The sequence below is a fragment of the Cherax quadricarinatus genome, chromosome 10 (assembly GCF_038502225.1).
Source record: "Cherax quadricarinatus isolate ZL_2023a chromosome 10, ASM3850222v1, whole genome shotgun sequence".
NCBI classification, from domain to species: domain Eukaryota; kingdom Metazoa; phylum Arthropoda; class Malacostraca; order Decapoda; family Parastacidae; genus Cherax; species Cherax quadricarinatus.
The window spans coordinates 32,650,382-32,663,083 of record NC_091301.1 but is presented as its reverse complement, the minus strand read 5'-3'; the positions used below and the strand labels follow the sequence as shown (position 1 = coordinate 32,663,083).

The 12,702-nt window shown below is 39.9% G+C and overlaps 1 long non-coding RNA gene across 1 annotated transcript in view; it reads left to right on the top strand.

Annotated features, from left to right (window-relative positions):
• The first annotated feature begins 6,533 nt into the window (after positions 1–6,533).
• The window catches only part of LOC128688020 (uncharacterized), a 116,343-nt gene continuing 110,174 nt past the window's right edge, over positions 6,534–12,702 (top strand). Inside the window, exon 1 of the long non-coding RNA XR_011391826.1 lies at positions 6,534–9,796. This is a non-coding gene — a long non-coding RNA (uncharacterized lncRNA). The remainder of the gene's footprint in view (positions 9,797–12,702) is intronic.

The window sequence follows — 12,702 nt, the reverse complement described above, 5'->3', positions numbered from 1 at the left end:
TTTGAGGAACTTTTAAATGTTAAGGAAGAAACAGAGGCAGTAATTTCATGCACTGGTCAGGGAGGTATACCATCTTTTAGGAGTGAAGAAGAGCAGAATGTAAGTGTGGGGGAGGTACGTGAGGCATTACGTAAAATGAAAGGGGGTAAAGCAGCTGGTACTGATGGGATCATGACAGAAATGTTAAAAGCAGGGGGGGATATAGTGTTGGAGTGGTTGGTACTTTTGTTCAATAAATGTATGAAAGAGGGGAAGGTACCTAGGGATTGGCGGAGAGCATGTATAGTCCCTTTATATAAAGGGAAAGGGGACAAAAGAGACTGTAAAAATTATAGAGGAATAAGCTTACTGAGTATACCAGGAAAAGTGTACGGTAGGGTTATAATTGAAAGAATTAGAGGTAAGACAGAATGTAGGATTGCGGATGAGCAAGGAGGTTTCAGAGTGGGTAGGGGATGTGTAGATCAAGTGTTTACATTGAAGCATATATGTGAACAGTATTTAGATAAAGGTAGGGAAGTTTTTATTGCATTTATGGATTTAGAAAAGGCATATGATAGAGTGGATAGAGGAGCAATGTGGCAGATGTTGCAAGTATATGGAATAGGTGGTAAGTTATTAAATGCTGTAAAGAGTTTTTATGAAGATAGTGAGGCTCAGGTTAGGGTGTGTAGAAGAGAGGGAGACTATTTCCCGGTAAAAGTAGGTCTTAGACAGGGATGTGTAATGTCACCATGGTTGTTTAATATATTTATAGATGGGGTTGTTAAGGAAGTAAATGCTAGGGTGTTTGGGAGAGGGGTGGGATTAAATTATGGGGAATCAAATTCAAAATGGGAATTGACACAGTTACTTTTTGCTGATGATACTGTGCTTATGGGAGATTCTAAAGAAAAATTGCAAAGGTTAGTGGATGAGTTTGGGAATGTGTGTAAAGGTAGAAAGTTGAAAGTGAACATAGAAAAGAGTAAGGTGATGAGGGTGTCAAATGATTTAGATAAAGAAAAATTGGATATCAAATTGGGGAGGAGGAGTATGGAAGAAGTGAATGTTTTCAGATACTTGGGAGTTGACGTGTCGGCGGATGGATTTATGAAGGATGAGGTTAATCATAGAATTGATGAGGGAAAAAAGGTGAGTGGTGCGTTGAGGTATATGTGGAGTCAAAAAACGTTATCTATGGAGGCAAAGAAGGGAATGTATGAAAGTATAGTAGTACCAACACTCTTATATGGGTGTGAAGCTTGGGTGGTAAATGCAGCAGCGAGGAGACGGTTGGAGGCAGTGGAGATGTCCTGTTTAAGGGCAATGTGTGGTGTAAATATTATGCAGAAAATTCGGAGTGTGGAAATTAGGAGAAGGTGTGGAGTTAATAAAAGTATTAGTCAGAGGGCAGAAGAGGGGTTGTTGAGGTGGTTTGGTCATTTAGAGAGAATGGATCAAAGTAGAATGACATGGAAAGCATATAAATCTATAGGGGAAGGAAGGCGGGGTAGGGGTCGTCCTCGAAAGGGTTGGAGAGAGGGGGTAAAGGAGGTTTTGTGGGTAAGGGGCTTGGACTTCCAGCAAGCGTGCGTGAGCGTGTTAGATAGGAGTGAATGGAGACGAATGGTACTTGGGACCTGACGATCTGTTGGAGTGTGAGCAGGGTAATATTTAGTGAAGGGATTCAGGGAAACCGGTTATTTTCATATAGTCGGACTTGAGTCCTGGAAATGGGAAGTACAATGCCTGCACTTTAAAGGAGGGGTTTGGGATATTGGCAGTTTGGAGGGATATGTTGTGTATCTTTATATGTGTATGCTTCTAGACTGTTGTATTCTGAGCACCTCTGCAAAAACAGTGATAATGTGCGAGTGTGGTGAAAGTGTTGAATGATGATGAAAGTATTTTCTTTTTGGGGATTTTCTTTCTTTTTTGGGTCACCCTGCCTCGGTGGGAGACGGCCGACTTGTTGAAAAAAAAAAAAAAAAAAAATAAATATATAAATATATATATATATATAAAAATATATATATAAATATATATATATATATTATTGTGACCACGAACGAGTGGTATTGATCGAAAGAACACTGGACTAGCCAAGGACTCGAACCCATTCTGCTTTGGCCTGCCTCATGGTGGGCGAAAACACATGACGCCCTAATCCACTGGACCATACGATCCTTAAGAGTAGAGCATCCAGCGGCACTGGATGTTGTACTCGCTAACCAAGGACACGCGATGGTGTGAATAACTCTAGGCTAATTTCGTTCTAGTCCCTGTTTGTCTCTACGTCCACAGCAGGACTCGAACCTGCTAACTCTGCATCAGAGTTCACAGTACTTTACCACGAGACTAGACCTGCGATAAGTATGGGTTAACATCGGTTAACATGGGTTAACATCGCTAAGCGATGTTAACCCATATCCCCGGGTATCAAGCTCGTTTGGAAAGTTATTTCATCAAATCCTGCCACTTGCAGTGGACAACGAAAGAGATTTGAAATGCTTAACAATTCGCAATCAGGCGAAATTATTTACAAACATTGTCTCTACGTCGACAACATATACATACCATCCCTACACATGACATCAGTATACATAACACCGTAGATAACATCAGTATACATAACATTATAGATAACATCAGTATACATAACATCATAGAAAACATCGGTATACATAACTTAGATAACATCAGTATACATAACATCAGTATAGATGACATCAGTATACATAACATCAGTATAGATGACATCAGTATACATAACATCAGTATAGATGACATCAGTATACATAACATAGATAACATCAGCATACATAACATTATAGATAACATCAGTATACATAACATTATAGATAACATCAGTATACATAACATTATAGATAACATCAGTATACATAACATTATAGCTAACATCAGTATACATAACATTATAAATAACATCAGTATAGATAACATCAGTATACATAACATTATAGATAACAACAGTATCCATAACATTATAGATAACATCAGTATACATAACATCAGTATACATAACATAGTATACATAACATTATAAATAACATCAGTATAGATAACATCAGTATACATAACATTATAGATAACATCAGTATACATAACATTATAGATGACATCAGTATACATAACATCAGTATCTATGACATCAGTATAGATAACATCAGTATACATAACATTATTATGGCCTGGTGGTTAACGCTCTCGCTTCACACGGCGAGGGCCTGGGTTCGATTCCCAGCCAGAGTAGAAACATTGGACGTGTTTCTTTCCACCTGTTGTCTATGTTCCCCATCAGTAAAATGGGTACCTGGGTGTTAGTCGACCGGTGTGGGTCGCATCCTGGGACACTGACCTAAGGAGGCCTGTTCACAGACCGGGCCACGGGGGCGTTGACCCCCGGAACTCTCTCCAGATAAACTGTTGTCCAGAAACTATAACATCAGTATACATAACATTATAGATAACATCAGTATACATAACATTATAGCTAACATCAGTATACATAACATTATAGCTAACATCAGTATACATAACATTATAAATAACATCAGTATAGATAACATCAGTATACATAACATAGATAACATCAGTATACATAACATAGATAACATCAGTATACATAACATTATAGCTAACATCAGTATACATAACATTATAGCTAACATCAGTATACATAACATTATAAATAACATCAGTATAGATAACATCAGTATACATAACATAGATAACATCAGTATACATAACATAGATAACATCAGTATACATAACATTATAGATAACATCAGTATACATAACATTATAGATAACATCAGTATACATAACATTATATATAACATCAGTATACATAACATTATAGCTAACATCAGTATACATAACATTATAGCTAACATCAGTATACATAACATTATAGATAACATCAGTATACATAACATTATAGATAACATCAGTATACATAACATTATATATAACATCAGTATACATAACATTATAGCTAACATCATTATACATTATAAATAACATCAGTATAGATAACATCAGTATACATAACATTATAGATAAAATCAGTATACATAACATTATAAATAACATCAGTATAGATAACATCAGTATACATAACATTATAGATAACATCAGTATACATAACATTATAGATAACATCAGTATACATAACATTATAGCTAACATCAGTATACATAACATTATAAATAACATCAGTATAGATAACATCAGTATACATAACATTATAGATAACATCAGTATACATAACATTATATATAACATCAGTATACATAATATTACAGATAACATCAGTATACATAACATTATAGATAACATCAGTATAGATAACATTATAGATAACATCAGTATAGATAACATCAGTATACATAACATTATAGATAACATCAGTATACATAACATTATAGATAACATCAGTATACATAACATTATAGATAACATCAGTATACATAACATTATAGATAACATCAGTATACATAACATTATAGATAACATCAGTATACATAACATTATAGATAACATCAGTATACGTAACATTATAGATAACATCAGTATACATAACATTATAGATAACATCAGTATACATAATAGTTACACTAAGCTTGCTAGCAGAGTGTTGACTGTGTTAACAAGGAGGTAAGAGAGAAAGTCTAGAGTGACTCCATCTCCACACTACAGTAGCTACTGGGAGGTCCTTCACTACAAAGACCACGATAGTATGTGAAGAATGTCAGTCAATATCCAGGTATCGTAAACGTCTTGGGGGTATTTGGTTACTGGGGGTTTAAAGCCTATCGACTACACCAGCTCAGTCAAGCTGCGAGGTACCTTCACCAATCAAGAATATTTTAATCCCTAATTTCAATATATATAATGTTAGAGAAACACACATGTCGGTGTATACATACTGTGTAAATGTTTTAAACGGAAATGCTATCACATCGAAAAATGAAAAATGCTTTTTTCAAAACCAGGGCAAAAATAATGAAGGGAAATGTAATATATATATATCTTCAAACTTAATTAAGTCCTTTCAGCCAAAGGAATTTTATGAATGGAAAGTTTGAAGATTGCGACCTGCGTTGAATTTTATTACTGGCTGGTCGTAATGGCTATTGTACCTCACAAACCAAATAATTATTGTACCTCACAAAGTAATTATTGTACATCACAAACCAAGTAATTATTGTACCTCACGAACCAAGTAATTATTGTACCTCACAAACCAAGTAATTATTGTACCTCACAAAGTAATTATTGTACCTCACAAACCAAATAATTATTGTACCTCACAAAGTAATTATTGTACATCACAAACCAAGTAATTATTGTACCTCACGAACCAAGTAATTATTGTACCTCACAAACCAAGTAATTATTGTACCTCACAAAGTAATTATTGTATCTCACAAACCAAGTAATTATTGTACCTCACAAACCAAGTAATTATTGTACCTCACAAACCAAGTAATTATTGTACTTCACACACAAAGTAATTATTGTACCTCACAAACGAAGTAATTATTGTACCTCACAAACGAAGTAGCTATTGTACCTCACAAACAAAGTAATTATTGTACCTCACAAACAAAGTAATTATTGTACCTCACAAACCAAGTAATTATTGTACTTCACACACGAAGTAATTATTGTACTTCACACACGAAGTAATTATTGTACTTCACACACGAAGTAATTATTGTACCTCACAAACGAAGTAATTATTGTACCTCACAAACAAAGTAATTATTGTACCTCACAAACGAAGTAATTATTGTACCTCACAAACGAAGTAAATATTGTACCTCACAAACAAAGTAATTATTATACCTCACAAACAAAGTAATTATTGTACCTCACAAACAAAGTAATTATTGTACCTCAAACGAAGTAATTATCGTACCTCACAGACAAGAAATATAATGATTGTACTTCACAAACAAGAAGATAATTATTGTACCTCACAAATGAAGTAATTATTGTTCCTCACAAACAGGAAGATAATTATTGTACCTCACAAACGAAGTAATTATTGCTTCTCACAAACAAGATAATTATTGTACCTCACAAACGAAGTAATTATTGTGCCTCACAAACAAGATGCATAATTATAGTACCTCACAAACAAAACATAAAACTTTCATACCTCACAAACAAAACAATTGTCGCACCTCATTAAACAACTCATAATTGTCGTACCTTACAAACAGCACTATATAATCATCGTACCTTACAAGCGAGAAATTATACTCATTACATATTACAGAGGAAATGTATAATTATCAAACCTTAAAAACCAAATGTATAATTATCGTACTTTAAAAGACCTATAATTATTGCACATTACAACAGTATCCTATAATTATCTTACCTTACAAATTATAGAATCTAACAATCTCTATAATTATCGCATTTTACAACAAATCTTATCATAACTTAAAAATCATCGTACAACAGAACACACGTAATTATAGCATCTGACCTCCCCCCCCTCCACCAAAATCAACAACAATCGCACCTTTCAGCCAGCACGTATAATTATCGTACCATACAAAGAGAATGTATAATTGGGTGAGGTAGGGGAGAGTTATCGCACCTCCGAGGTGCGTGTGCTGGCTGGTGGGTGCTGCTGCAAGCATCAGTTAGTAGGAGCATGAAGCTCAACAGGTGTGTTAGTGTCTGCTACTCACTCCCTCCCTCGCTCTCCAGAAACACCCCCTGACCATCCACTCACTGTACTCGTTACCTCGTCCCTCGTTGCTTCCAGCAGCGCAGAGTGCCGTGAGAGAGCACATACCAGCGCTGGGGCGATGAAAAGCGCCGGCATTCATCGCTGATAAGGAAGGCAGGGGAAAGATTTTTGTGTGTGTGGGTGTAACTGTACGCTGCCGCATGCAAGTGCGTTTTGCATTGTTGAGAGAGAGAGGGAAAAAAAAGTCCAGAAGTCGTTATATAGGACGAGGCAATAGATTTTCGCGTGACCAAGACAATGATTGATCGGATGTGTGGGGGTTCAAGTGAGAGGTTGACCAGTGCAACTTGCAGTCAGACCCGTACGAAGGTGGAGGTCTGAATATATTAATTAACTTGTCTGTCTCTACTACACCACCATCACTGCACCAGTGATACCGTCACTGCACTAGTGCTGCCGTCACTGCACTAGTGCTGCCGTCACTACACTAGTACTGCTGTCACTGCACCAATGATACAGTCGCTGCACTACTGCTGCCGTCACTGCACTAGTACTGCTGTCACTGCACCAGTGATACCGTCACTGCACTAGTGCTGCCGTCACTACACTAGTACTGCTGTCACTGCACCAGTGATACCGTCACTGCACTAGTGCTGCCGTCACTGCACTAGTGCTGCCGTCACTACACTAGTACTGCTGTCACTGCACCAATGATACAGTCGCTGCACTACTGCTGCCGTCACTACACTAGTACTGCTGTCACTGCACCAATGATACAGTCACTGCACTAGTGCTGCCGTTATTGCACCAGTGCTACAGTCACTGCACTAGTGCTGCCGTCACTGCGCTAGTACTGCTGTCACTGCACCAGCGATACCGTCACTGCACTAGTGCTGCCGTCACTGCACTAGTACTGCTGTCACTGTACCAGTGATACCGTTACTGCACTAGTGCTGCCGTCACTACACTAGTACTGCTGTCACTGCACCAATGATACAGTCACTTCTCTAGTGCTGACGTTAGTGCACCAGTGCTACAGTCACTGCATTAGTGCTGCCGTCACTGCACTAGTACTGCTGTCACTGCACCAGTGATACCGTCACTGCACTATTGCTGCCGTTATTGCACCAGTGCTACAGTCACTGCACCAGTGATACCATCACTGCACTAGTGCTGCCGTCACTACACTAGTACTGCTGTCACTGCACCAGTGATACCGTCACTGCACTAGAGCTGCCGTTATTGCACCAGTGCTACAGTCACTGCACCAGTGATACCATCACTGCACTAGTGCTGCCGTCACTACACTAGTACTGCTGTCACTGCACCAGTGATACCGTCACTGCACTAGTGCTGCCGTTATTGCACCAGTGCTAGAGTCACTGCACCAGTGATACCGTCACTGTACTAGTGCTGCCGTCACTGCACTAGTGCTGCTGTCGCTGCATAAGTAATACCATCACTGCACCAGTGATACCGTCACTGCACTGGTGCTGCCGTTATTGCACCAGTGCTACCATCACTGCAACAGTTCCGTCACTGCACAAATGCTACCGTCACTGCTCAAGTGCTACCGTCACTGCACCAGTGGTTTCATCACTACACCAGTGATACCGTCACTGCATTAATAGCATCATCACTGCACCAGTACTGCCCTCCCTTCACCAGTGTTACCGTCACTGCATCAGTACTACTACTATCACTACACAAGTGCTGCCATTACTGCCTCAGCGCCATCATTGTAGTAATGCCATAATCACTGCACCTGTGCTACCGTCACTGCATCAGTGCTACCATTACTGCACGAGTGCTACTAAACTACACCAGTGCTACCGTCACTGCACCAGTGCTACCGTCACTGCACCAGTGCTACTGTCACTGCACCAGTGCTACTGCCACTGCAGCAGTGCTACCGTCACTGCACCAGTGCTACCGTCACTGCACCAGTGCTACTGTCACTGCACCAGTGCTACCGTCACTGCACAAGTGCTACAGTCACTGCACCAGTGCTACCGACATTGTATAAGTGCTACCATCACTGCACCAGTACTACCATCACTGCACAACTGCTACCATTACTGCCTCAGTGCCACCATCACTGTAACAGTGCCACTTCAGTATATATAATCCTACCGTCCCATATTGTTTCCTCTTGTGGACATTACAATATTCAAATGTTTCTTTAGTTCATGTAGCGACCACTTGTACTCCCCAAGACTCTCTGATAGCTGTTGTTGACTGTACTGTAGTCCTCTTTATGTAACGTTTTCTCACCCAAAGTGAGTGGTATTGTGAGAATTAGTTATCATCTTACAGGGTGATATATACGTGCTTACCAGGCTCCCCCTTGTGACGTCTCTTTTAAGCACCTCTTTCAGCTTTTTGTTCTGTTTAAGGATTGAACATGTTCAACCAGTCTTTTCTGATTTCTTCATTACCTTCCTGTCAACCCACCTTACTATGTTATAAGATCTCATTAAGATAGGAAATTTGCAGTGTGTGTTTATCTTAACCACCTGCGTCAGTCAACCCACAGTTCCTGGTTGGTATTTCTTGAGCCTTTATGAATCTGTAAAGACTCGCCTTCACCTCAACTCATCACAGAGACTGTAACTTTCTCTTGTTTTAAGTTTATGTTCGGAGAAAGTTGCCTTTAGCTATTACCTTCCCTCTGTGGCTCCTAGCCTTCCAGTCTACTAGAAGGCTAGCTTTCTTTCCCTCTCTCTCTGACGTAGGCTAAGGAGATGTGTGCCCCTCACCCTCGATAGTAAATAGATGCCATTCCTTTACCTTGGATAGCAAGGGATGCCTGTCCCTCATCCTGGATAGCTAGGGGATGCCTATCCCTCACCCTGGATAGTCAAGAGGAGTCACGGTGCCCCCGCGGGGGTAGGGAGGCCAGGATGTGTTCCTCCCTAGCCTCGGGGAGCCTGGACGGGGGCGGCCCACCCCCACGACCCACCACCACTGCAGCAGACGTCAAGATGAGACGTTTCACCCTTCCCAACCTCTTCCTCACTGTAGAAGGTCAAGACCGCAAACTCGAGGAGATATGTCCAGGAATCTACGAGTATACTGGTGAGTCACTGAGGGTATATTTCAAGAGTCGGTGTGAATCAAACAGCACTGAGTTATATATATATATATATATATATATATATATATATATATATATATATATATATATATATATATATATATATATATATATATATATATATATATATATATATATATTCATACATATATATGTGACGAGTGTATTTGTGTATAATAAATATTTTAAATTCAGTTTCATATATAATGTTTGTTAAAGACTTCGGATAAAAATATTAATACCTGGTGTTTGATACACCAGGTTGATCTTAGTCTTACAGGTCACCAACTACCTGGTGTTTGATACACCAGGTTGATCTTAGTCTTACAGGTCACCAACTACCTGGTGTTTGATACACCAGGTTGATCTTAGTCTTACAGGTCACCAACTACCTGGTGTTTGATACACCAGGTTGATCTTAGTCTTACAGGTCACCAACTACCTGGTGTTTGATACACCAGGTTGATCTTAGTGTTACAGGTCACCAACTACCTGGTGTTTGATACACCAGGTTGATCTTAGTCTTACAGGTCACCAACTACCTGGTGTTTGATACACCAGGTTGATCTTAGTCTTACAGGTCACCAACTACCTGGTGTTTGATACACCAGGTTGATCTTAGTCTTACAGGTCACCAACTACCTGGTGTTTGATACACCAGGTTGATCTTAGTGTTACAGGTCACCAACTACCTGGTGTTTGATACACCAGGTTGATCTTAGTTTTACAGGTCACCAACTACCTGGTGTTTGATACACCAGGTTGATCTTAGTCTTACAGGTCACCAACTACCTGGTGTTTGATACACCAGGTTGATCTTAGTCTTACAGGTCACCAACTACCTGGTGTTTGATACACCAGGTTGATCTTAGTCTTACAGGTCACCAACTACCTGGTGTTTGATACACCAGGTTGATCTTAGTCTTACAGATCACCAACTACCTGGTGTTTGATACACCAGGTTGATCTTAGTCTTACAGGTCACCAACTACCTGGTGTTTGATACACCAGGTTGATCTTAGTCTTACAGGTCACCAACTACCTGGTGTTTGATACACCAGGTTGATCTTAGTCTTACAGGTCACCAACTACCTGGTGTTTGATACACCAGGTTGATCTTAGTCTTACAGGTCACCAACTACCTGGTGTTTGATACACCAGGTTGATCTTAGTGTTACAGGTCACCAACTACCTGGTGTTTGATACACCAGGTTGATCTTAGTCTTACAGGTCACCAACTACCTGGTGTTTGATACACCAGGTTGATCTTAGTCTTACAGGTCACCAACTACCTGGTGTTTGATACACCAGGTTGATCTTAGTCTTACAGGTCACCAACTACCTGGTGTTTGATACACCAGGTTGATCTTAATGTTACAGGTCACCAACTACCTGGTGTTTGATACACCAGGTTGATCTTAGTCTTACAGGTCACCAACTACCTGGTGTTTGATACACCAGGTTGATCTTAGTCTTACAGGTCACCAACTACCTGGTGTTTGATACACCAGGTTGATCTTAGTCTTACAGGTCACCAACTACCTGGTGTTTGATACACCAGGTTGATCTTAGTCTTACAGGTCACCAACTACCTGGTGTTTGATACACCAGGTTGATCTTAGTCTTACAGGTCACCAACTACCTGGTGTTTGATACACCAGGTTGATCTTAGTCTTACAGATCACCAACTACCTGGTGTTTGATACACCAGGTTGATCTTAGTCTTACAGGTCACCAACTACCTGGTGTTTGATACACCAGGTTGATCTTAGTCTTACAGGTCACCAACTACCTGGTGTTTGATACACCAGGTTGATCTTAGTCTTACAGGTCACCAACTACCTGGTGTTTGATACACCAGGTTGATCTTAGTCTTACAGGTCACCAACTACCTGGTGTTTGATACACCAGGTTGATCTTAGTCTTACAGGTCACCAACTACCTGGTGTTTGATACACCAGGTTGATCTTAGTCTTACAGGTCACCAACTACCTGGTGTTTGATACACCAGGTTGATCTTAGTCTTACAGGTCACCAACTACCTGGTGTTTGATACACCAGGTTGATCTTAGTCTTACAGGTCACCAACTACCTGGTGTTTGATACACCAGGTTGATCTTAGTCTTACAGGTCACCAACTACCTGGTGTTTGATACACCAGGTTGATCTTAGTCTTACAGGTCACCAACTACCTGGTGTTTGATACACCAGGTTGATCTTAGTCTTACAGGTCACCAACTACCTGGTGTTTGATACACCAGGTTGATCTTAGTCTTACAGGTCACCAACTACCTGGTGTTTGATACACCAGGTTGATCTTAGTCTTACAGGTCACCAACTACCTGGTGTTTGATACACCAGGTTGATCTTAGTGTTACAGGTCACCAACTACCTGGTGTTTGATACACCAGGTTGATCTTAGTCTTACAGGTCACCAACTACCTGGTGTTTGATACGCCAGGTTGATCTTAGTCTTACAGGTCACCAACTACCTGGTGTTTGATACACCAGGTTGATCTTAGTCTTACAGGTCACCAACTACCTGGTGTTTGATACACCAGGTTGATCTTAGTCTTACAGGTCACCAACTACCTGGTGTTTGATACACCAGGTTGATCTTAGTCTTACAGGTCACCAACTACCTGGTGTTTGATACACCAGGTTGATCTTAGTCTTACAGGTCACCAACTACCTGGTGTTTGATACACCAGGTTGATCTTAGTCTTACAGGTCACCAACTACCTGGTGTTTGATACACCAGGTTGATCTTAGTCTTACAGGTCACCAACTACCTGGTGTTTGATACACCAGGTTGATCTTAGTCTTACAGGTCGCCAACATTCATGATTAAATTTTTTTTTATTAATAAAGCAATGAAATTAGAAGC